Below are 25,101 nucleotides of genomic sequence, written 5' to 3' on the forward strand. Positions count from 1 at the left end.
CTTGGACCTGCTATTGGTGGCTGCATTCATTCCCATGCTAATCATCAGACGACATGAGCTGTCGACTCGCTTATATTACAGGTACACGATCGCTACCACCGGCACTTCTACTTTGAGTTGTGCTTCGTTCGGGTCTGAAGGTTGTGAACGTATGCAACACTGGTAGCCGCAAACTTCACTCAAGGTGTTACTCGGTGTTGGAACACATACCTTTAGGCGTACACTGTATTTAACCCCTTGGCCGTTTAACGTTTCGAATTACCACCTGTAACCATTCTGATACATGTGTGTGGCGCGCCCTTCAGCCAGACTGGTGTAAGTTTTTTTAATGGGGTTTGGTATGTCTGGCCGGTAATATTTTAATTGATGACCTTTCTCCTTTTAAGTAGGTCCTTCTTCGCGAGAGGCTTTCTGGCAGGCCCAGGATCGAAGACGATATACCGTTTCATCTCACGTAACAGGAATGCACTATTTCAACAAATTTTAACCTCAGTTTTGCATCACTTATGGACTCAAATTTTAATGTCCGAATTGGGGTTTGTTCTTAGGAATTCTATCGGTTCTGTTTAGCTTTTCTGATGTTAACGATATGGATAGGTATTATCATGATTTCTAATTTTCAGTATACACCTAAAGATGGGGCACAGATCCTGAAATGGGTTGTACTTTCCATTTTAGAAATAAATATAAATAATTCTACAACTGACGCTGATTTATTCATTGATAATTTTAGTGTTACTGATTGCGGCCATTAACGGCCATCTTGAGTTCAACAGGGCGTTACGTCAAAATTAGAGGATGTATGGTACGATCATGTATCACCAATGGCGTATGTTCTGTCGGACATGTATTGCATTTACACTCCTTGGAACTATGTTTTACAGCACGGACACAACTGTTGGTACAGCGGCAGTAAAGAAACTGTATTACGAGTAATAAGGACTTAAGCAGCCTACAGACAATGAAATAAATGTATGGTGAATGTTTAAAATTGTTGCTGAGCCAGGCCTCGAACACGGATACTCAGTTTCTCCTGAACGGTTGCCTTACTCGCATTTTTTTCTGAGATTCGAGCCTGGGATCTCCTGCTTAATTTCTTAGTCCTTTGTTTATTTTTTTCTTGACGACGAAAGATGGGTCGTAATGGGAGGAGGGGGGGGGGGGGGGGCAGGAGGACGAAGTGGGCAGTGGTCGCAACCCCCTCATCCGCTACGACGAATGCGACGGGAAAGGAATTAGTTCATTTTAACGACAAAAATGTGTTTCTCTTATTTTTACTGTATTTTAAGTTTTTCCTCATTTTACTTTATTTATTTGATGTATTATTTTAAAATATATATCTGAGATAAGAGTGGGTCAGCATACCAGGCCGTCACTTGGAGCGGGGGAGGGGGGGGGGGAATGGGAAAGAGCGGTAGATTGGCCCGCTATGCCAAGGCCATACTAACACAGTAACTAAAATTTGAATTCAGGAAAAAAATTTAAGGTAATATTCACCTGGCAGTGCAGCTATCGCTGCACACATTCAGGTCTCATGTTGGACATGTGTGTACGCTGAATCTTTCCAGAATGATCGTACACGTGTCGCGAATGTAGGTCTACTGCTAACCAACTATGGTGGAGATGAAATTACAATTAAATCAATACCATTATCTGCTGATAGGCATTGATACATATTAACGGGGACAGTTGAAAATGTGTGACCTGACCGGGATTCGAACCTGGGATCACCTGCTTACATGGCAGACGCTCTATCCTTCTGAGCCACCCAGGGCATAGAGGATAGTGCCATTGCTGGGACTTACTGCCAGCACGCTCCCCGTGAGACCCACATTCTCAACTTAGTCCACACTCTACATTCTTAGTGCCCCTGCCACGATACCCATTACTCGCAGCAGACAGTCCACCGAGTAAGAGTTCAGCCAATTCCTGTGCATCCGCACTGAAGAAGGCCTGAACTCCCTCGGAACACGGTGGATCGTCTGCTGCGAGTAATGGGTATCGTGGCAGGGGCACTAAGAATGTAGAGTGTGGACTAAGTTGAGAATGTGGGTCTCACGGGGAGCGTGCTGGCAGTAAGTCCCTGCAGTCGCACTATCCTCTATGCCCTCGGTGTCTCAAATGGATAGAGCGTCTGCAATGCAAGCTGGAGATCCCAGGTTCGAGTCCCGTTCGAGGCACACATTTTCAGCTGTCACCGTTGATATATATCAACGCCTGTCAGCAGCTAATGGTATTGATTTAATTGTAATATCATTCTAGAGAGCTGCAAGGTCACCAATGGCATCTGTTCTTTCGGACATGTTCGAAGGAACAGATGCCATCTTCATATGGTGGAGATTGTTGATCACGCTGTGCAAATAGATGGCAACAGTATGGCGATATCTGAGGGAATGTTCGAACGTAGAGCTTCCAGTATATGGCACCAAAAATCCAGTGTAAATTGCGGGTGATCACGGAAAAGGTAGGCGATCTACTGACCTCGCAACCGCGTGATAGCGTTGTGTTTAACTGGGGTAAAAGAGAAGTGTGTTGGAGAATGGAGAAGTAGGAGACTGGGGTGGACCTTTGCTGACAGGGTGACGAGTTAACAGACCAATATACATTTATTAGGAACCAGACGTTGCTTTTCATAGTGTATGTATAGTGGTTCTTGTTGGTATCCACGCATAGACAATATGTGCAAAGTGGCGATGCAGCCAAACAGATACGGTGTAGTTGTTTGTTGCTGGAAATTTTGCCATTGACAATGTGGTACCAAAACGCATAGGCCCGGCAGCGGAACGGGTTGTTGCGCAATGTAACAACTGTAAAACGGGGTAGAAGGCCTTTGATGTGAGGACAAAATAGTGGACATAGGTCATCATCCCTGTCTGATCGAGCTCCGGACAGGGATCAGTCTAGCCAATCGTCCGTTCGTGTGGACTAAGGGCGTGGAATTGCAAAGTAAGCAACAAATGGCGTCTATGAACGGTAGGGAGTCACGCCATACGTTACACCAACGAGAGAGGACAATTGTGGCAGACCCGTTCGAAGGCACTGCTGAAATCTATTGTCACCAGTGTCGCACGCAGAAGGCTGTACTAGGCCAGCGCAGTAAGGTTCCCATATTCACCTGTTGCCGTGTGGAGGTTGGCCGGCCACCTCGCCATGTCTCTTTTATATATCTGCAGGTAATAGTTAACGCAAGCGCAGCCCGAAAAGACGTGCATAGATTTTACAACCTGATTTTGTCCATTATACACGGTTTTTTCGAAATCCTGCGGCCGTGGAAACACTGGTTTTCTTACAAATAACTATTCTGCTAACAGTCACGATTTTCTTTCATTCATATTTTACATGACGCATATTGGGAAATGAGACCCATTTTCAAGTGTGTATATCTTTGTACTATGCCATTTTTATGTAATTTTTCGAGGTGTGAGATCCTCCTTTGTTTTGTTGATTTTACTTCAATATATAAGAAACTCGCAATTTTTTGTCTGTTATCGATTTTCATATCTAAATTTGGAAGATTAGTTTTCTTACGGTCCATCTGTGCAGAGTCTCACACAAGATAAACATCACCCACAAATTTCAGTGCGCAGTAAACATTGAGAATAAATTACCTAAACAAACAGTTACTAAGATGATTTCAGATGTAGTTGACCGAGATAATGCTACACTAAAGTTATGCTTTTGTATAGAAGGTATTTACTGACGTGGCCCCGCAGGCGTACGTTGGGATAGATACCGGGGAAAACAACGTCTGAAGGCCCATTCTTTGAATACGTGGAAGTTGTGGGGAGTACGGGAAGGCACCGTTTCTCTAGTAAAAGTTTCCTTTTACTTTTAAAATTTTGGAAACGTAGTAACTTGATTTTAAAATAATAAGTGAACATTCGTTATCATGAACAGCAAGATCCTCAATATAGTTTCTTAATGAAAGTACCAAAAGCGTTATTTAACCAACAGTCTCTTGAATAATAACACATCAAAGAAAGCTCTGAGAATCAATTTACAAAGCTTAAAACTCAAAATCCCACTTAAAGAAAGGAAAAAATTACAAACTGCATAATGCAAGGTTAAATAAAAGATTCTAACACCACATGGCAATACCAAAATTTTTCTAGATATCACCGGTGATATCTAAAGGCCATAAAATATTCATCACAAAATTTTAATTAAAACAACAAGTTAAATGCAGTAAAATCTTACTACTACCAAACGTGCCCTCAAACCCAGTAGCCTCTACGATGCGCATCGTATCACAAAATATTTTCCTTCCTGTTAAAGACTTTACACCGTAGACCTCCCTACATGTATTGCATATGACACCCAACGAATTATGACAAATAATTGAGCTTAGATGTTATTATTAACCCGGTATGTACATCTTTTCCTTTCAGAATAAATGAAAAAAAAAAAAACAAACAAGTCAACTCTTAGGATCTGTTTTTACATCCGTTAAAAATAATAAACAATATATATCTTTTGATTTCGTCGCAGTCATGCGCTGTTGTGCACCGTGCTGTCGTTCAGGATCACACGCGTCACAGGAAAGATTTTCCACGATGTATAAAACGTTAACAGGGCGCAACCAACATCCACAAATTGCTTACAGGAATTACACGTCGGTATGCATGCGGCTCGCAAATCTTGTAACTGGCGAGGGAGCAGATGCGCTACTACTGAACATTTCGACTATACCGCACCGCACCAAACAGCAGTACTGTGGGGTGGGCTAGAGGCAGATCAACAACTGTTGCAAGGCAGTAAGAATATATTTGAGGCTTTAAGTTCGTTGGAGTGCCTCACCAAACCCCAGAATAAGGTCCGAAACTAAATTATGAAAATAATATCGGTGATTTCACCTCGACAAGTAGAACCGTAAAATATTATAAGAAGTAAACTGCAATTAACACGATTCAAGAACGTCCCACTGAAAAGCTCTACAGTAAATCTTTCCTTTACCACAAACACTTAACTGTACCTCCAAAATTCACTTGTGGACACTACCAGAGTGTCAATTTACACGTTGTTAGAGTAACTGTAGGTAAATCCACCTTCGATCCAAAACAGTCATTCACCTTAAAGCAGATGCCGACATCTACGCTCTCCTCCCAAGCAGCAGTACCGAAGGAAAGCTTACACCACTCACAAGTCTGATATACGCGCCACCAAAGTGCACCTTTTTAGGATTCTTATGTACACACCAGACTTGCCGTAATTCTTCGTCGGAATCCAATCATTTTTCAGCCGTTGAATAACCACATGATGACCGCCATAGGGATTATGCCGGACCTCCACACTAGGATCTTCGAGCCCACAGCGTTGCTTCTCCAACCGACTGCTTCCGCGCGCCCACCGACCAAGCGGCCTTCCACTGCGACACCGAAGTCGCTCCTCGCGCACAGTGCTGAGCTAACTCCCCGCAACCCCTTCCTTCCATGATCAGTCGCCTCGCGGCGCGCGGAAAGCCAACTCGCCAAAGATATGTGGCTACCAGAGACTCCAATCCGATCTCGATATTGACATCGCAGCGAGCACTGAGAGGGTGGGTGATTTCAAAAACAAAACAAAATTAAAGAGTGAGCCGTACCGGTTCATTTATCCTAACGCTATGGATTATAATTTTCTTACCTCTATTTTACAATTGTTCTTATTTCTATGTGTTAATACTTTTATTTAAATACACTGTCGAAGCATCTGAAGAAGTCACCTATTCACTTTCACGTTTTTCGATTAGCATTTTGCTTTCATATTTTCTGTGATGTGTATATATTTCGAGTTCTTCTAACAAGTCCATTTTATGCTCTTTATTTAGTCGATAGAGTACCCACCAGGGTAGCCGAGAGCCTTATTGCGCTGCTTCCTGGACTCGGGTAGGCTCGCCGGCCCCGGATCGAGATTAACGACGAAGGCCACTATGCTGGCCAGCCTGAATGTGGTTTTTAGTCGGTTTTCCACATCCCGCTTGATGAATACCGGCCTGGTCCCCACGTTCCGCCTCAATTACACGACTCGCAGACATTTGGAAACGATCACACTATTCCATAGCTTACACTAGACGTAGATAACTGGGGTACACTAATTCCACCATGTGGGGTTTGGGGGTGTCGGCAGGAAGGGCATCCGTCCACCCTCTGCAACTAATACTGCCAAATCAGTAGTAATACGGCCGACCCCGAGTTGAAGCGGGACCGAGGCCGAAAGAAAGAAAGCAATTTAGTCGATAGAGTAGTTCGACATTTTGCTCTACTTTTCCAAATGGCAGTCCTGTATTATGTATGTACATAGCTACTGCTGTGTGTCTGTTGTCTGTGCTCCGTGTACCTGGTGTTGAAATTTTGGCTTGTTTGTCCTACATAGAGCATGGACGTTCCTAGCGTGTTAATTTGCATTTGCAGGGTCTGACTGTGGGTCATGATTACGCTTTATAGTATGTGTTAGATTTTGTTGTAGTTTATTTGGTGTGGAAAGCCCCCTTTGCTTTGTGATTTTAAAAATATTTACGAACTTGATGGCTATATTTCCAATGTATGGGATGCTAGGGATACTTTTGTTTTTGACTTTTCCTTCTTGGTGCACTTTGTGATGACTATGGATTCGTTTATTTTTCTGTTTATTATTTATGGATTTTAGGGTTTTTGCATAATTTATTGCGTATTTAGATCTAAATTTATCTTCATTCGTTTCTTTCTCAAGAAGCTTGCTTGATTTATGGCTTATAGCGGCTTTTGTATTTGGATTTAATTTTGCAGCGTCTGCTGGATTTTTTGTTGCATGTTATCTGTTTCAGTGTATGATGGCTGAGTTCAGACTTTATGTTGCAGTTTAGACCCTTTTGGAGCAATGTATTTTCTCTTTGGTCAAATTTTGTATCTGTTTTGTTCACCACTCTCCTGTATAATGTGTCTGTGTTTTTGTAAGTTCCTACAAAGTTGGATTTGTTGTTTTGTTTGGACGTCAAGTCGGTTTCTTGCCGTGTGTATTGCTAAAAGACAAGTACTCTTTGTGGACTATGTCTTCGATGTGCTTACATATGTTGTCACTTACTGTGTGTTCTACATTATCTGCTGCCTCTATATGCATATTAAGTAGACGTCTTTTTAGCAAGTTCTTCTCGTTGTGTATCTGCCTTATTTCGGAATTTACAATCCGTAATTAGTAATGTGAGGGGGTGAAAATTGATGATATGTATTCCCTCTGTCGTGTTGGTCACCGGTACGAAAATGCCGTTCACAAAATCTGGTGGTATGGGGAAGGAAGGGTTGAACAACTCTCTCGCTCCAACGTGGAAGTATCAGAGCGCTGAACGTCCAATCAAACTCAGTCGAAAGACCGTCGGTGTCAGGGCGCGCCTTTGGCGATCGTATTTACCACATAGACCGCTGTGGTCGCTATCACCATGAAGTTGGAGGACATAGTCGGAAATTACCACCACCGGTTCTTCATCGTAAAAACGTTGGTAATGATCATTGACGGCTGAGACAATCACTGCTTGAGATCTGACATAGTTTCCAGTATGTATGGCAGTCGTGGAGACGAGGAAACGTTGTCGACGACGGTGGTCGGATATGACTTAAAGCATGGATGAAGGCTCCTTATCAGTGACATTTCGATGCCGAGACATTATCACTACGCCTCATAGTTTGTTGCATTGAAGGGTCAAAAGCTTAGCTTTGATCGGTTGACGTTTGCAATGGACATCCGACGACACTGGAAGGACATGAAGTTCTATAAGAACGTAGGCTCCCGCGACCTGTGTCATAGTGATTAAAATTCTTCTGGGTATTTTGCCACGTCATTGCTAAAAACTAACAACAGTAATAAACTAAAACCGTGTGCCCTGAGGAAGGCCGTTGCAATTCGGCCGAAACGTTTGTTTTCGTTTATTATTGTTGTTAGTTTCTAGCAATGATGTGGCATAATTCCAAGAAGAATTTTAATCACTGTGACATGAAGTTCGTTTAAGGTGGTGTAATAATAGTGCGTAGTATCCCAGTGATATGTTGCAGCATCTCTACACACATTAGATAAATTCCCTCTTGATAGCCGGCTTTGAACGAGTCACCCACCACAGCAGCGTCGATGGATACAAAGGACGACGTTGTTCGCAGGATTTATTGAGCTTTCAGATACCTTGACTGCACCAAATTGGTTGTGGCGGCAGGATTATCGTGCAGGTGAACGTGGAATAGCCGGAAAAGGCCAGTGGCTACATTTCTTCAGAGGGTGTATTTGCGTGAAGGATTGTAGAAACATAAATCCGTTCGAGTGTGGATGGAATCTCTATAAGGTATCGATGCAGGACGGTGGCAGCATCTCTGGTTGTATCCACATGGTTTTCCCTGAAAGGAGGCGTGTCTAGGGACGAATGCGAGGAGACTGTGGTCTCAACCTACGCGTCTGGAACAATAATAGTATTCGATGACTCCAAGGTACAAATAGCGCAAAGCTTCCCGTCGCTGTCATCGTCGGCTGACATCGTAGTGTGAGTGTTTTCCAGCCGGCCAAGAACCGGGTCGTCCTCCAAGGCGAGGTTGCCGTGCACCGTGACTCACCGATGGCGACGTCTGCGTTTTCTTCCGTATCACATGATGGCAACCAAGACTTGTAGGCCGCCGTAGGCACGATAATAAATGCGTCGAGTGTCCGTGGGATGGAGTCACTCCATCCGTTGTGGGTTGGGGGAGATGGCCGTTAGGCGGCCTGCTAGCCTTTATTGTAGGCAATCCTCGTTATTAGTGAGGGCAATGACATCAGATTGATGGTGGGCAGACTTATGGTGCTGGTAGGGGTGGCAATGTGACGGACTTGTTGTCGTCGTGAAGGCGAGTGCGGCCGCATATATCATCGGCAGGACTGTCTTGGTAGTCGGGGTGGCTCGTCCGTAGGAGAAAGTCGCGCAACACGTTACTGAACGCAGCCTGAACGTAGATGGCCTCGTTCCCGAAAACAGAACATGTGTGTGCTTCACTATCATGCAAACTTATGGCTCAGTTACTGCCAGTAGGAAGGTACATATCTCCGAAGTTCCATGCGAACTTGCCAAACACCTTCCACGACAGGCATCGAGTTTGATGACCGTCTGTAGGGTCGGAGTGCCTCAACCACAACGTCCGTGGGGAGTTCGGACCGTTGCCGGGAACACTTTGATCATTCCGACACCGAGACCAGTATGGTCAACGGTGATGGGTCCCATTTTGCCATCAGAGTGGAAGAAGCGTAGCCCACGGTGGGCCACTAGTAAAATTTTGTCACACACCTCGTCGTCAGTCCTTTGCACACAGACAATACCACTATAGGAAGATTGATCCCCATGATGTTGTCAGGCGCTATCTTCACTTTGTCACGCAGGAATCGTTTGACACCGATCGCCTTAGGACGGGCGAAATCGGGCCCAAAAGCTTTGCGGAAGTTGTACTCCATGGTGCACGGTCATGGTAAACACACAGCTGTTCCTGGCTGAGGAACACAGTCATATGTCCACACCGCGTTGGCTACCTCGGCCATCCTGACACGTTCACCCTCCAACCAAATTTATCGACTTGTTTCGCGCAAGTAGTGCACCCATCATTAGACCCTTTCAAGTAGCCTTCGCTTAGTCCCGCAGGGATTCGGAAGACAAGGTGCACCCGCACTGAAAAATCTAGCACCGTCCTCGCTCATGATATGTGGGTTTGCTTTGTCGGAAATGATGAGATGATAAAGACAACCATCGTAGAGAACCAGATCATCCGGGTTCGAGTCTCGGTAAGGGAAAGTTTTTAACCTTCACCGTTGTTTATTTCCATGCCTGTAGGTCGCAGAAGTTCTCATTTCTTGTAATATAATCTCATTGTTCTCTTTTGATTCTTGTGCGTGCTGTATATCATCCCTCTTTCCCTATAGCTTATTACTATTTTTCTCGGAATTTCTATCATATCGTACAATTTTACACTGCTCAATGCTTTTTCGAGGTCGACTAGTCCTATGAGCGAGTTTGATTTTTAATCAGTCTTCCTTCCCTTATCAAACCCAACGTCAGAGTCACCTCTCTGGTGCTTTTGTCTTTCCTGAAACCACACTCAACGTCATCTATCAGACCCTCAGTAATTTTTCCATTCTTCTGTGTATTATTCGTGTCAGCAGCTTACATAATGAACTGCTAAGCTGATTATCTGATACTTCTCGCTCTTATCCGAAAGTCCAATGGCACGTCGCCAGTCTCATATAGTCCACACACCAACTTGAACAGTCGTTCGGTTGCTACTTACCCCAATGGTATCTGGAATTCCGATGGAATGATATGTAGCCCTTATTTGATATCAGGTCTTCTAGAGTTCCTTTAATTCTGATTCTAATACATATCCCATATGTCTTTCATATCGACTCCAGTAACTTCTTCTCTCACTTCCTCGGACAAGTCCTCCCTACCTTCACTGTAGTCTATCCAACAATGCGCTGTTTCGAATTTTTCTATAAGCTGCGTCAGATTTTCCGACGATCATTTCTATTTCGATCTCTTCCTATTTTTCCTCAAACCATTTAGGTTTGGATCCCAAGCATTTCCCATTTATTTCATTTCTAAAATCTTGTATTTATGTATTCCTGGATTGCAATGTATTCGAATTTTCTTTACTATTTCTTCCGTTACCCTTGGTCTCATAGCAGTTACCTTCCTCCTATCTATGTTTTCCAACTTCTTTGCTTGACCTTTTCAGAGAGGTCCATTGCTCTTCAACTGAAAGGCCTTCTCTGGTATTCGTCATTGGAATATCCACATCCATAGCAAACTTCAAACGCGTCTCTTCACTCCTCAGTGCTTTAGTATCCTATTTTCATCCACACTGATTCCTCTGGATGATAGTCTTCAGCTTCAGAGTGATATTATGTACAGTTTACATTAAAGACCTAGTGGATAACATTGGAGGCTCCGTGAAACTGAGGATGGTGTTGATCCTGAACGTAAATAAAGGTGTTGCCCATGAACAGGAGAGACAATCCATTGGTTCACGTAATTTACAATATTACGTAATTAGCAATAGTTTACTGTGAACACAGTAGGAGTAACTATCGTAAAGTATCTGGGAATGGCCTCCCTGAGCTTCCTATATTGAAATGAGCACATCAAAAGCCACGAAAGGGGCGTCTTGCAATACCCCCACCCAATCGATTCTCGACTGTTGCTCATCCGTCTGACATCCTTATCAAATCGATGGAGGAGGGAGTGGTGTGTTTAGCTATGAGATTGCTTTGACGCTACACTGTTCTTACGATCAGACATTAGTAATGCGTTCAGGTCGTTCGACTAACTTCCCCTTTTCCTCCTTGACTTCAAGCATTCGGCAATATGCTGCTCCGAATCCACATTTTAAGACCATTTTCTTCTCAGTCTTCCGACGTCTCTTTTAATTGAGACTTTGTACTTGTTCACAGTGACTGGAATTCTCTCCCTAAATTCTTGCGGTTCGTCGTTTAAAGTAAATAATTTTAATTTTTCTCGTATACCCTCATTTCGTATGAAATCACTTCTTGTCCAATCTTAGACAGATTATAAAAACCTGACTACAAGAACGGTAAAGGCACCAGAGGGGCAGTTTTCCCTCAGCGTTTGATAATGGAAGCAACGTTGAACAAAAATCAAAAGTTCATAGCGTTCATCTACTTACTAAAAGCGTTAGACAACGTATAATGGTGCAATAAGTTCGAAATTCTAATAAAAATGGGGGAAAGCTTTATTGAGAGATGGCTAATTTACAATATGTACGAGAACCGAGAGGCAACAATAACATTGAAAGACAAAGAATTAAGTGCTCACATTGTAAAGAGTGTGAGATTCGTCCCTACTGTTGAGTCTATACAGCGAAAAACCAATGAAAGAAATAAAAGAAAGATTCAAAGGTGGGATTGACTTTCAAGATGAAAATATGTCAGTGGTAAGAGTTAATGATGAAATCATGACATCGCTGTACTCAGTGAATGTGAAGAAGAATTACATGAACCATTGTATGGAATGAACAGTTTAATGAGAACCGAGTACGGATTGAAAGGATCCGGATAAAGACCAAGTTAATGCCCTGTTGCAGAAATTGTAATACAGAGAAACTTAACATCAAAATTGGGAATCATGAAGTAGACGAAGTTAGGAACCACTGGTACCGAGGCAACCAAATAACCCGCAATGGAAAATAGATAGAAAGCTGTCTAGCGCTGTAGATAGAAAGTATTTAGAAAGCTGTCTAGCGCTGGCAAAAAGGACATTTCTATCCTAGAGAAGACTACTAGTATCAAACATAAGCTTTAATTTGGGCCAGAAATTCTCAGAAAGTAGTTTGGAGCATAGCATTGTAAGATAGTGAAACATCGACTGTAGGAAAACCGAAACGGAAGAGAATCAAAGCATCTGAGATGTGGTGATACAGTAGAACGTTGAAAATTGGGTGGACTGATAATGTAAGAGAAATGTAGGTACAGAAAACTATTAAAAAGGAAATTAAACACGATTAAAATTGATGTAACTGCACTGTCAGAGACAAAAAAGAAACTACAAGGCTCAAAAAAGAAATTAGTGGTTATATTATGAATACAGTGGAGTAAGAAGATCTGAACGAGAAAGAGCAGGAGTTGTAGTTATGGTCAAAAGAACCAATAGGAAATGGTTGCAGTCATTTATGGTCATAAATTAAAGAGTAGTATATCTAAAGATAAAGACAATGGGGAAGATGATAAATATAACTGGTGTATTTGCGACAAATAAGGGAAAAAGAGAAGAAAAGCATGCAACCTACGAATGCATGCAGAAGACGATTAATGGAATATCGCAAACAGATTATTTTATAATTTATTGAGAGTTCAGTGTGAGGATAGGACAAGCTAACCATTAAAAGAATAGTTGGGCAAACTATAATGGAGATCCGTTAAGAGTTGTTTCTGTCTACAACCACTTAAGGATAGCAAATAGTTTTTTCCTTACAGAGATATTCATAAATTTGCGTGGAGTGCTAGGGGTAGTGGATCTATAATAAACTATTTTTTTGCAAATGAGAAAGCTATCCTACAAATGGAAGACATAGAATCTGCGTAGGATATCATGTTAATACTAATCATTTTCTGGTAATATCAAAACTAAAAACATTTGATACAAGATTAGGCATTAGAAAACGTTTACATGATGTACTGAAACATGTATAAAAACAGAACGTTAATTAAGAGTCGAAGGAAATAGTGATAACAATGCACATAGCTGCTTATGGATCATTAGGACAAAGGATGAAGTATAAAAACAGAAGGAGACTCCCAGTCTCGAACCAAGAACTAGGAGATATCACAAAAGGTAAAAAATATAAATAAATAAATAAAATAAAAAAAGGCGTACCAGAAGCCGACCGTTGTGACCTAGCGGTTCCAGGCGCTTCACTCCCGAACCGCGCGATCGCTACGGTCGTAGGCTCGAATCCTGCCTCGATAGTGGATGTGTGTGATGTCCTTAGATCAGTGAGGTTTAAGTAGTTCTAAGTTCTAGGGGACTTATGACCTCAGATGTTAAGTCCCATAGTGCTCAGAGCCATTTTTGAGCGTACCACAAATAGAAACAAGAAGACTACATCGAGTATAAGCGACACACAACAACGGTCAAAAGAGAGACCACGAAAATGAAACAACAAAGCAGGGAATATTTTCTGAGTTTTGATGTACAAGGAAAACATATTAAATACTGTAGCTTGCTGAAACAACCTAATAAAGATGAAATATTTGTGGTTCAAACTAACCCCATTTCAGAAAATGACTGTCTGGTTTATTTCAATATGTGTGAACAGGGAATTAAAAAAAATATGGGAACTGCAGTTAGTGAGTGGCATGCTGATCTTATGTCCATGAAAGAACTAAAGATTGTGTTAAAAGCATCTTAAAACAGTAGATCCCCAGGGGAAGACATCCCCAGTGTGGAGTTATTTAAAAATGCTTCCGAATTATTTCTCATAAGACTTCTTAATTTTGTAAATACTTGTAGGAAAACAGCAACGTATCAGAGGACTGACAAACAAAGTTTGTTATCCCAGTATTTAAAAAATGGAGACTGCAGAATATAAGTGTAGAGGTATTAGTCTTCTGAACTCTATATACAAGATACATGTAAAACTAATAGTTAACAGATAAAACGTACTTTTGGAGACGTTTCTTATTGAAGAGCAGAATGGATTTCGGATGGGAAAATCTATCTTAGATAGTGTTTCTCCAGTCTACCAAATTATTGAAAAACACAGAGAACACAATCATCCCACATATGTTGCCTGCCTCTGTTGACTATGCGAAACATTTTGATAAATCTAGCACTGTAAAATTCTGGGAAATTTTAGAAACTATTGGTATAACGTAAAATCAAATAAGTGTTATTCAGCGTATGTATATACACAAGAGAATCAAAGTAAAAAGGAAACATGTGTCCTTTATCACACACATTCTTTATTATGTACATAGATGGTGAAATACTCTCAGCCGTCTCAGGAGATGAATTACAGGGAGCGGTTTGGTCACTGCACAAGGTGGCAAATGATTATAATATGACAGTATCTAATGGCAAGACCGAGATAATGGTATTCCATGGTAAGGAGCACTTAAGAACACTAATAATAATTGATGAAAGCAACTAGAACACATAAATACTTCTAATTATGTGCGATGTAAGGCCTTATATATTACAAAAAAGATCAAAAACACAAACTGCAAAAATTTCAGCAGTTGGTAGGCGCTGTAAATCGTACTCTCCCCAAAAAAGTTAGAAAAGAAACACTAATACTCGTAAAAGTTTATATTGCCGTGGCACTGCCAGTAATAATGTATGGGTCAGAGACTTGCACTCTAACCGCCAATCAAAGGAGGAGAATTGAGGCAACAGAAATGAGACTCCTAAGACTTCTAGTTGGTTTCAAACTCATAAACCCGAGAAAAAATAGTGAAATAAGTAATGAACTGGGTGCCGAATGCATACGTTACGAAACAGAGGACTACGGAAAGAAATGTCGTGAACAAATTCAAAGGGTGTCAGAAGAACGAACACGTAAATTAATATCCAGACCTACAACTCAATGGAAAATGAATGCTACGCGCCATAAGAAGGGACGGAAAGATCAGCTTCATTCTGTTTGAAATTGGAACAGGTAAGGATGTCTAAAATAAAACTAGATACGATGATGATGATGATAAGGTAATAAACTAGAAATTTCTCCTTATAATTGGTGAGTAAAGACTACATGGAAAACACTGACAAGGGGGAACAGAATGAGGGGACATCTGTTAAGACATCAGGGAATAACTTCCACTGCACTACAGGGAGTCACAGAGGATGAAATATGTAGGCGAAGACAGAGATTGGGAAACGTCCAACAAATAACTGAAGATGTATGGTGCAAGTGTTACTCTGAGCTGAAGAGGTTGGCACAGGTGAAGATTTCGTGGCATCAAACCAGTCACAAGACTCATGACTCATGAAACATTTAAGGTTTATTACTGAATATATTCAAACTGTTGAAGTGTTTTCTAGGTTCATATAATCTATACAACGAATGTTGTAAGTTTTCTTCCTCACTCTGTATAAAGACTACATCATCTGCATATAGCGTAACGTTCACATGATAAATTCCTTTGTATATCTTCCACTATCTTCTGACAACTACATCTTCAGTACATACAAAACAGTGTTAATGACAAGTGACAGCTTTGCCTGCCGCTTTAATTTATTATAATTTCCTCTCTGTTTATGTTGCCTGCATTTCATATCAATTTGGAGCCTCGACTATTTAGACGGTTATCAGTATTTTATGAAATATTACCCTGGAGGTGACCGCTGGTGCAAGAGAAACACACGCAGGTTCTGCTGGGGGTGGGTGCAGCCTGCTCGACCGGGGCGCCGTCACTGTCACGGCACGTTGTTCTCCTGACGACGTCGTAAATCTGGCCGTAGGAACGCCGGGGGCGTATGCCGGAGCACGCCGCACCTGACGGCCGTTTGTCGAGAACCTATCTCCGTGACTTGGCCGCCCTTGTCCTTTCCCTGTCAGCCACAGCCGTCGTCTTTCTACAGAATACGTGCAAGCATAGTGTCACAACAAAGGAGCGATTAGGCAGCCTGTAGAGGTTCTAGGGTGCTACATGGAGCCTCATGCCATTCATAGTCTGACGACTGTGGCTTATTAGCTTTCCTTCGTGTACTTAATGTTCATGTAAGGCGCATTTCTTTGTTCATTGCAAGGTCCGTGAAAATCTCATTGTAATGACTCAAAGATGAGAGAAACACGCACGTGGATGTACTTATACTTCTCTCAGGACACGTCACTTAAATTTCTGTTTCGAGGATTACTAGAATTGTTCGAAATATGTGTTTTGTCCACGAAAATAGGGTTAAAAATCATCTTGCACAAAACTAATATACTTGGTTAATTCTTTGAGCTTCTTGCTTCACTTTGGATGTAGTCGCCTTTAGGAGATCACATCCTAAATTTGCTCAAGATATCGGGTAGTTATTGACACGAATGGAGATATTACCGTTTTTGTTGATGTTCCGAAATGCTAGAAAATCCACGAGTAACGGATAAGGTACGTTGAAGGATACTGAATATTGATCGAGAGTAAATCGAAGAAACGCGAGGATAATGAGAAGTAGCAGTAATGAGAACAGCGTGATCAGAATTGGGTATTACGAAGTAGACGAAGTTAAGGACTTCTGCTATCTAGGCAGCAAAATAACGTTTGATGGACTGAGCAAGGCGGACGTCAAAAGCAGATTAGCACTGGCGAAAAGGTCATTTCTGGCCAAGAGAAGACTACTAGTTCCAAACAGAGGTCTCAATCTGAGGGAGAAATTTCTGAGAACTTACGTTATGAGCACAGAATTGTATGGTAGTGAGATATGGACTGTGGGAAAACAGGAACAGAAGGGAATTGAAGCAAATGAGATACAGTGCCGCAGAAGAATACTGCAAATTAGGTGGAGTGTTAAGGTAAAGGGGAAGTTTTGCACAGAGTCGGCGAGGAAAGGAATGTATGGAAAATTGTGACAAGAATAAGGGACAGGATGATAGGACATCTATTAAGACATCAGGGAATGACTACTATGGTACTAGTGGGAGCTCTATAGGGTAAAAACTGTAGAGGAAGTCAGAGGATGGTATATATCCCGCAAATAATTGACGGCGTAGGTTATAGTTGATGAGACGAACGATTGGTACAGAAGAGGAACTCGTGGTGGGTCGCATCAAACCGTTCAAAAGACTGATGACACAAAAAAAGTACAAACATTAAATCTTTGTCAAGACATCGCATATTAATCCGTTTCACACACTGACAGTTCTGTGGCAGTCTCTATATTTCCCCCGAAGTTACTAAGTATTTGTGAGGATATATTCTTGCGGCAATGAAATTAATAACAGGTGTGAAAATACCCTACGTATTCCAAAACACAGGTCAGCTCACGATGCCAGATGCTTTCATTTTACGGGAGAAAACATATTGTATTCACAGGAAGTACCTGTGTTACTTCCAAGACTGATATTTTCACCTAACGAACAGGTAAGTGTAATGGACATTAAGATTATTCTCTGCTTTACACATATGGTATTCGTAAAAGAAATATTAATTTGGGTTCCGTAACCATGTCTACATTTTATATCCTCTCTATTTCGACCATCATCAGTTATTTTGCTCCCTAAATAGCAAAACTCCTTTACTACTTTAAGTGTCTCATTTCCTAATCTAATTCCCTCAGCATCACCCGACTTATTCTACTACATTCCATTATCCTCGTTTTGCTTTTGTTGATGTTCATCTTATATACTCCTCTCAAGACAGTCTCAATTTCATTCAACTGCTCTTCCAAGTCCTTTGCTGTCTCTGATAGAATTACAATGTCATCGGCGAACCTCAAAGTTTATATTTCTTCTCCATGGATTTTAATACCCACTCCGAATTTTTCTTTTGTTTCCTTTACTGCTTGCTCAATATACAGATTGAATAACATCGGGGAGAAGCTACAACACTGTCTTACTCCCTTCCCAACCACTGCTTCCCTTCCATGTCCCTCGACTCTTATAACTGCTATCTTTTTTCTGTACAAATTGTAAATAGTCTTTCGCTCCCTGTACTTTACCCCTGACACCTTCAGAATTTGAAAGAGAGTATTCCAGTCAACATTGCCAAAAGCTTTCTCTAAGTCTACAAATGCTAGAAACGTAGGTTTGCCTTTCCTTAATCTTTCTTCTAAGATAAGTCGTAAGGTCAGTATTGCCTCACGTGTTCCAGTATTTCTGCGGAATCCAAACTGATCTTCCCCGAGGTCGGCTTCTACTAATTTTTTCCATTCGTCTGTAAAGAATTCGTGTTAGTATTTTGCTGCTGTGGCTTATTAAACTAACTGTTCGGTAATTTTCACATCTGTCAACACCTGCTTTCTTTGGGATTGGAATTATTATATTCTTCTTGATGCCTGAGGGTATTTCGCCTGTTTCATACATCTTGCTCACCAAATGGTAGAGTTTTGTCAGGACTGGCTCTCCCAAGGCCGTCAGTAGTTCCAATGGAATGTTGTCTACACCGGTGGCCTTGTTTCGACTCAGGTATTTCAATGCTCTGTCAAACTCTTCACGCAGTATCTTATCTCCCATTTCATCTTCATCTACATCCTCTTCCATTTCCATAATATTGTCCTCAAGTACATCGCCCTTGTATAGACCCTCTATATACGCCTTCCACCTTTCTGCTTTCCCTTCTTTGCTTAGAACTGGGTTTCCATCTGAGCTCTTGATGTTCATACAAGTGGTTCTCTTATCTCCAAAGGTCTCTTTAATTTTCTTGTAGGCAGTATCTATCTTACCCCTAGTGAGATAAGCCTCTACATCCTTACATTTGTCCTCTAGCCATGCCTGCTTAGCCATTTTGCACTTCCTGTCAATCTCATTTTTGAGACGTTTGTATTTCTTTTTGCCTGCTTCATTTACTGCGTTTTTATATTTTCTCCTTTCATCAATTGAATTCAATATTTCTTGTGTTACCCAAGGGTTTCTACTAGCCCTCGTCTTTTTACCTACTTGATCCTCTGCCGCCTTCACTACTTCATCCCTCAAAGCTACCCATTCTTCTTCTACAGTATTTCTTTCCCCCATTCCTGTCAATTGTTCCCCTATGCTCTCCCTGAAACTCTGTACAACCTCTGGTTCTTTCAGTTTATCCAGGTCCCATCTCCTTAAATTCCCAACTTTTTGCAGTTTCTTCAGTTTTAATCTACAGGTCATAACCAATAGTTTGTGGTGAGATTCCACATCTGCCCCTGGAAATGTCTTACAATTTAAAACCTGGTTCCTAAATCTCTGTCTTACCATTATATAATCTATCTGATACCTTTTATTATCTCCAGGATTCTTCCACGTATACAACCTTCTTTCATCATTCTTAAACCGTGTTAGCTATGATTAAGTTGTGCTCTGTGCAAAATTCTACCAGGTCGTTTCCTCTTTCATTTCTTAGCCCCAATCCATATCCACCTACTACGTTTCCTTCTCTCCGTTTTCCTACACTCGAATTCCAGTCACCCATGACTATTAAATTTTCATTTCCCTTCACTATCTGAGTAATTTCTTCTATTTCATTATACATTTCTTCAATTTCTTCGTCATCTGCAGAGCTAGTTGGCATATAAACTTGTACTACTGTAGTAGGTGTGGGCTTCGTATCTATCTTGGCCACAATAATGCTTACCCGCATTCCTATTTTCCTATTCATTATTAAACCTACTCCTGCATTACCCGTATTTGATTTTGTGTTTATAACCCTGTAGTCACCTGACCAGAAGTCTTGTTCCTCCTGCCACCGAACTTCACTTATTCCCACTATATCTAACTTTAACCTATCCATTTCCCTTTTTAAATTTTCTAACCTACCTGCCCGATGAAGGGATCTGACATTCCACGCTCCGATCCTTAGAACGCCAGTTTTCTTTCTCCTGATAACGACATTCTCTTGAGTAGTCCCCGCCCGGAGATCCGAATGGGGGACTATTTTACCTCCGGAATATTTTACCCAAGAGGACGCCATCATCATTTAATCATACAGTAAAGCTGCATGCCCTCGGGAAAATTTACGGCCTTAGTTTCCCATTGCTTTCAGCCGTTCGCAGTACCAGCACAGTAAGGCCGTTTTGGTTATTGTTACAAGGGAAGATCACTCAATCATCCAGACTGTTGCCCATGGAACTACTGAAGAGGCTGCTGCCCCTCTTCAGGAACCACACGTATGTCTGGCCTCTCAACAGATACACCTCCGTTGTTGTTGTACCTACGGTACGGCTATCTGTATCGCTGAGGCACGCAAGCCTCCCCACCAACGGCAAGGTCCATGGTTCATGGGGGGGGGGGGGGGGGGGGGGGGGAGAGATCGTATACGTAACAATATTGTAGGAGAAGAATTTCATACACACCGTGTAAAGGAAAACACAGAGCTAGGAAGTATAATGTGGAGACAACATAGTAACACAAAGGAGTGAGATTGGTTAAACAAATAAGTAGTTGAACCAATTGGAAATAGATGTAGGACGACCGAGGAACGTATTATTCCAGGGAAGATTAAACAGATTGTGAACCTACCCTGTGAAGTGAAGGAAAAGAAATAGAAAAACTATTTAACCTGGTTGTGGTTTGCTTACAGTACTTGAGTCCAAATTATAACAAGAGCCACTGCTCCTTTGTAATAACCGTGTAGTAAAGAAATTACCTTTCTGCCTATGAATTGTTACTAGGTTTTCTACTACCATTTTTCTTTCCCAAACGTTTTTCCGTTGCGGGTATTACAGTAACAGGCACATACATTACAGCTCTGTTCCGGAATGCTAAGTATTTTATGAGTTCCAATAATCTATACTTTTAAAGTATATCATTTCCATGTTTCATATTTTTTGTTTTCATCTCACCGACAGACAATTCCCAAAGGCGTCTTTTCCAAAGGTGGCTGCATTACCACGTACCAGAACATTGAGAGAGTTCTGTTTCAGAACCTCTGACATACCTAAATCGTTTCAGATTCATAATATAAAACAGCAAACGCCTATTTATTTTAATACTGACCCTGTCATGGAAGGTCAGACCTGGGGCAAAAAGAAATAATTGAACGCCCGAGAGGATGGCCCCACAACGGTGCAATATTTTTGCGAATAAAAGAAATAATTAATGAGCTGTGACAGGCAAATTGAAAAATGCATGTAACACTGTATTAACGTGCTGCTTTTCGTAGCGGGAGAAGGGCTTACAACGACTGCAGTGGATGGTGAAATTACCTTGAATATAAGGGCATATTTTATCTTGCTGCGTCACAAGTAATTTTGCTTTCATTTCTGTTGTATATATCTGCGTTTAAGAGTGGTTATAATTAAGCTTTCGCCACTCGAGAGGCCTCCAAGAAAAACGTGTGATCGTGGGGCAATGAAACTTTGTGGAACGATGTGTAGGGACACACGGAAGAGAAATCACAAATAAACCTTTGAGAGAAACACGTTTTAATTTCCACATAAGAGGGAACCATTTGTTAATTGTGTACAATTTTTACGTTTCAGCGTAAAAACGTTGCTTATTGTGACGACCATCTGTATCCACGACTGCCAGGAACCTCACTAGATAGCTGTGCCGCTGTCCGAGATGTGTCAGGCGGTATGTTCGCTGCCTCACTCGCGAGGCTCATCTTCAACTTCGAACGTGTATTAGTGACACGCTGATAAACCCTATCCATCATTTAACCCGAACTTCCGAATCATACTCTTCAACCCCGGTACGGGAAGGAGACTTCTCCATATTCCTTTAATGAGTTAATAAATACACACTTACATACATATATACAACATGACTTGCCCTTAGGTGCCGGCACTGGTACGGCGATAGTAAGGTTGGGTTGAGACACAAACCCCAGTGTGCATTACAGTAGCAGAGAATTAAAGGTTTGCCATGAAGATCAACAGATTTAAACCTGGATGATTCCCGGCTGTGGGGTTACCCGATTGACAGGGTTCGTCAACGGGACACTAGCAAACTTTGACGGTTGAAGAAGAGCATAGCGAGTGCGATAGCCAACATCCTACCTGACAAGTTTAGGGCAACAGTAGGGATATCTCTGATGCGATTTCTTGCTGTCGTGGATACAGATGGTAGTTACATTGAGCAGCTTCTGTAACCCGGAACGTAAACATGGTACACAATTAAAAAATGTTACTCTCTCATGTGAAAATTAAAATGTATTTTACGGAATGGTTTATTCGTTATTTTAGTTCCGTACGTCCTTACAAATGTTTCTTGAAAGTTTCATTGTCCTACGATCACTCTAATTTCGTGCAGGTCCTGTCACGTAGCGGAAGTTTAATTATAACCACCCTTTATTTTATCAACTATCTACGGACTACAGCCTGTCAGGCTATAAAGCCATCACTGCAAAATACAGACCGAATATCCTCTAGACTCTCAGAGTCTACATGTGTCTAAACGTATGTCGTAATACTGAAGCCGCTCATCGACGACTAGTCCTTCAGAGCTACCAAATTGCGGGAATGTTGATCGCTAAGTTTCACGTTCTTTTTCAAGTAGTAACAGGTGTTTCCTATGATGTTAAGACCATGTGATTTAGCGAGACATTCGAAGTGCTGTACGAAGCCTTAATGATGGTGAAATCAGGAAGGTATGAGTGCAACCCAGTTAACATGGCGGTCATGAGGTATAGGCTGTGCTTTTAACTTCGGTTGCACGAAGAAATCTGACGACAAAATTAGTGATCTCAACGTTTATTTTTGTTTGAAAATAGGCGAAAAGTGACAGTAATACACTTAATCACTAATTCCTATTGTCCTTTTAACACATTCACTGATGATGGTGTGCAAAGGCACACTGTGTGTGCCTAACGAACTCTTTCAGACGTGAATTTTTTTTTGGAGGGAGGAAAATTTTTCTTTATGTCGTAATCCTCTTACTCGATTTTTTAATGATTTTAGATGAAAGGTCAATGCTAAAACATGTACCCTTTTCGAAAACATGCTTTGTACACTTGGCTTCATTTTATGCACTAATATATCTAATTACGAAATATTCTCTACTATAATAAACGGTAAAATAATCAAAAAATGTTCAAATGTATGAAGTCTTTTGGGACTTAACTGCTTAGGTCATCAGTCCCTAAGATTACACACTACTTATCCTAAATTATCCTAAGGACAAACACACACACCCATGCCCGAGGGAGGACTCGAACCTCAGCCGGGACCAGCTGCACAGTCCTTGACTACAGCGCTAGACCGCTCGGCTAATCCCGCGCGGCGGTAAAATGATCATTCAATAATTATATATATACTAAGATGGTATCTGTTCTTTCGGAGATCTCCGAAAGAACAGATACCATCTTAGTATATCTATAGTTAAGGCTCACCGGCCACTTGACCATCTTCTTCTTCTGTGCGAATGCACAAACAGTGCCCGAACTCTTACGGGAATCGGCAACGCGCCGCGAGTAATGAGTATAATGGGCGGGGGCACTACGAATGTAGTGCGGGACAATACGTTGAGAATGTGGGTTTCGCGGGAGGCGTGCCAGAGATAAATCCCTGCAGTCGCGCTATCCTCTGTGTCTTTGGTGGCACAGATGGATAGAGCGTCTGCCACGTAAGCAGGAGATCCCGGGTTCGAGTCTCGGGCTGGGCACACATTTTCATTTTTCCCCTTCGACGTATGTCAACGTCTGTAAGCAGCTAAGGGTGTTCATTTCATTGTAATTTCATTCAATAATTGCCATGCAAATAATAATAACAGTAGAGCAAGTAATCAGACGCTGTGCGGTGTGTCAAAAGGTCAAACATCAGAATAGGACCTGTCTTAACGCACTAAACCCAATAATACCAAAGCAACAAAGAGATCTTGTATCTATTGACGCCGCAGGTCCTTATCCCCAAGCCCGCGGCGGAGTTAAATACATCGTAGCCCTGTATGATGTTTTTAGTAAGTATCTCCAGCTGTACGCAGTCAAAACAGTTAGGTCAGGGCCAATTATAAGGCGAATTCTGGAAGACTACATACCACGCATCGGGAAACCACAGGCAATCCTAACTGATAACGCCTCAAATTTTACATGTGACCAATGGAAATCATTTTAAAAATCACAAAACATACGTCATATTTTAGTATCCAAGTTCCACCCGGAAGCAAGTCCCGTCGAACGGTGCTTCCGTGAATTTAATAGGTTTATCCGCACATATATACCACAGAACCAAAGGAAATGGATAGAATACCTGGGTCCGTTTCAGCACATAGTAAATCACCTACCACACACTACACAGTGTAGTTTAGTGAATCAACCACATCCGAGTATTCTGGTGGCCAAGAGATGCTTACACAGTGTAGTTTAGTGAATCAACCACATCCGAGTATTCTGGTGGCCAAGAGATGCTGCGCTCTGCTACATTGACTAGTTGATATTTTGATAGTGATGCCCAACTGTTAACAGCACTTGTGCATGATGAAAATGTTGAACATTCACAAATGTGTACCTCAAGTTTCTATTGGTAATAAATACGTCTGTTGCAGCTAAGACACAGTAGAAGTTAATGTACACAATTGTAGCCAGAGGATCGTAAAGAAGGTTTAAAGTATGATGAATTTTTGCCTGAAAACAAGTAAAATAATTTCTTTAACCTATCACAGTGGACACAAGCACCACACATGGCGTTATGGAGATAAACACCATTTTTAGCCATGCGTCATAAATTCTTAAACTGTTGCCTGATGCATCTGAAAATGATCTTGTACACTTGAAGTACAGGACTGAATTCAACCTTTTGGATTTATTCACAGTAGTTTTACATGAAGGAAATTTGAGTTGAGTATCAAACAAGGTTCTTAAGTGCCACTGTCCCTTGTGAAATGAATACTTGACAATAATTTCGTACACAAAGCGATCAGCATGTGTCATAAGGGGGGGAATGTGCCCCTATGAGAACAAAGGAGGTGATTTTGTTAGCTTGCTAGGTTGTGTATGATTCAACATGCTGTAACAAAGATAAGCGTTTCTGAGGGCAAAGAACAAGGGAGAAAGTTGCTATTACTCACTCACAGAAATTCACGATGC

The 25,101-nt window shown here is 41.5% G+C and overlaps 1 protein-coding gene across 1 annotated transcript in view; it reads left to right on the plus strand.

Annotated features, from left to right (window-relative positions):
• Window positions 1–25,101, plus strand: part of LOC126473887 (dipeptidase 1-like) — an 804,013-nt gene that overhangs the window by 131,839 nt on the left and 647,073 nt on the right. The gene's annotated exons all lie outside the window — the stretch shown is intronic.

This window comes from Schistocerca serialis, chromosome 4 (genome assembly GCF_023864345.2).
Source record: "Schistocerca serialis cubense isolate TAMUIC-IGC-003099 chromosome 4, iqSchSeri2.2, whole genome shotgun sequence".
NCBI lineage: Eukaryota > Metazoa > Arthropoda > Insecta > Orthoptera > Acrididae > Schistocerca > Schistocerca serialis.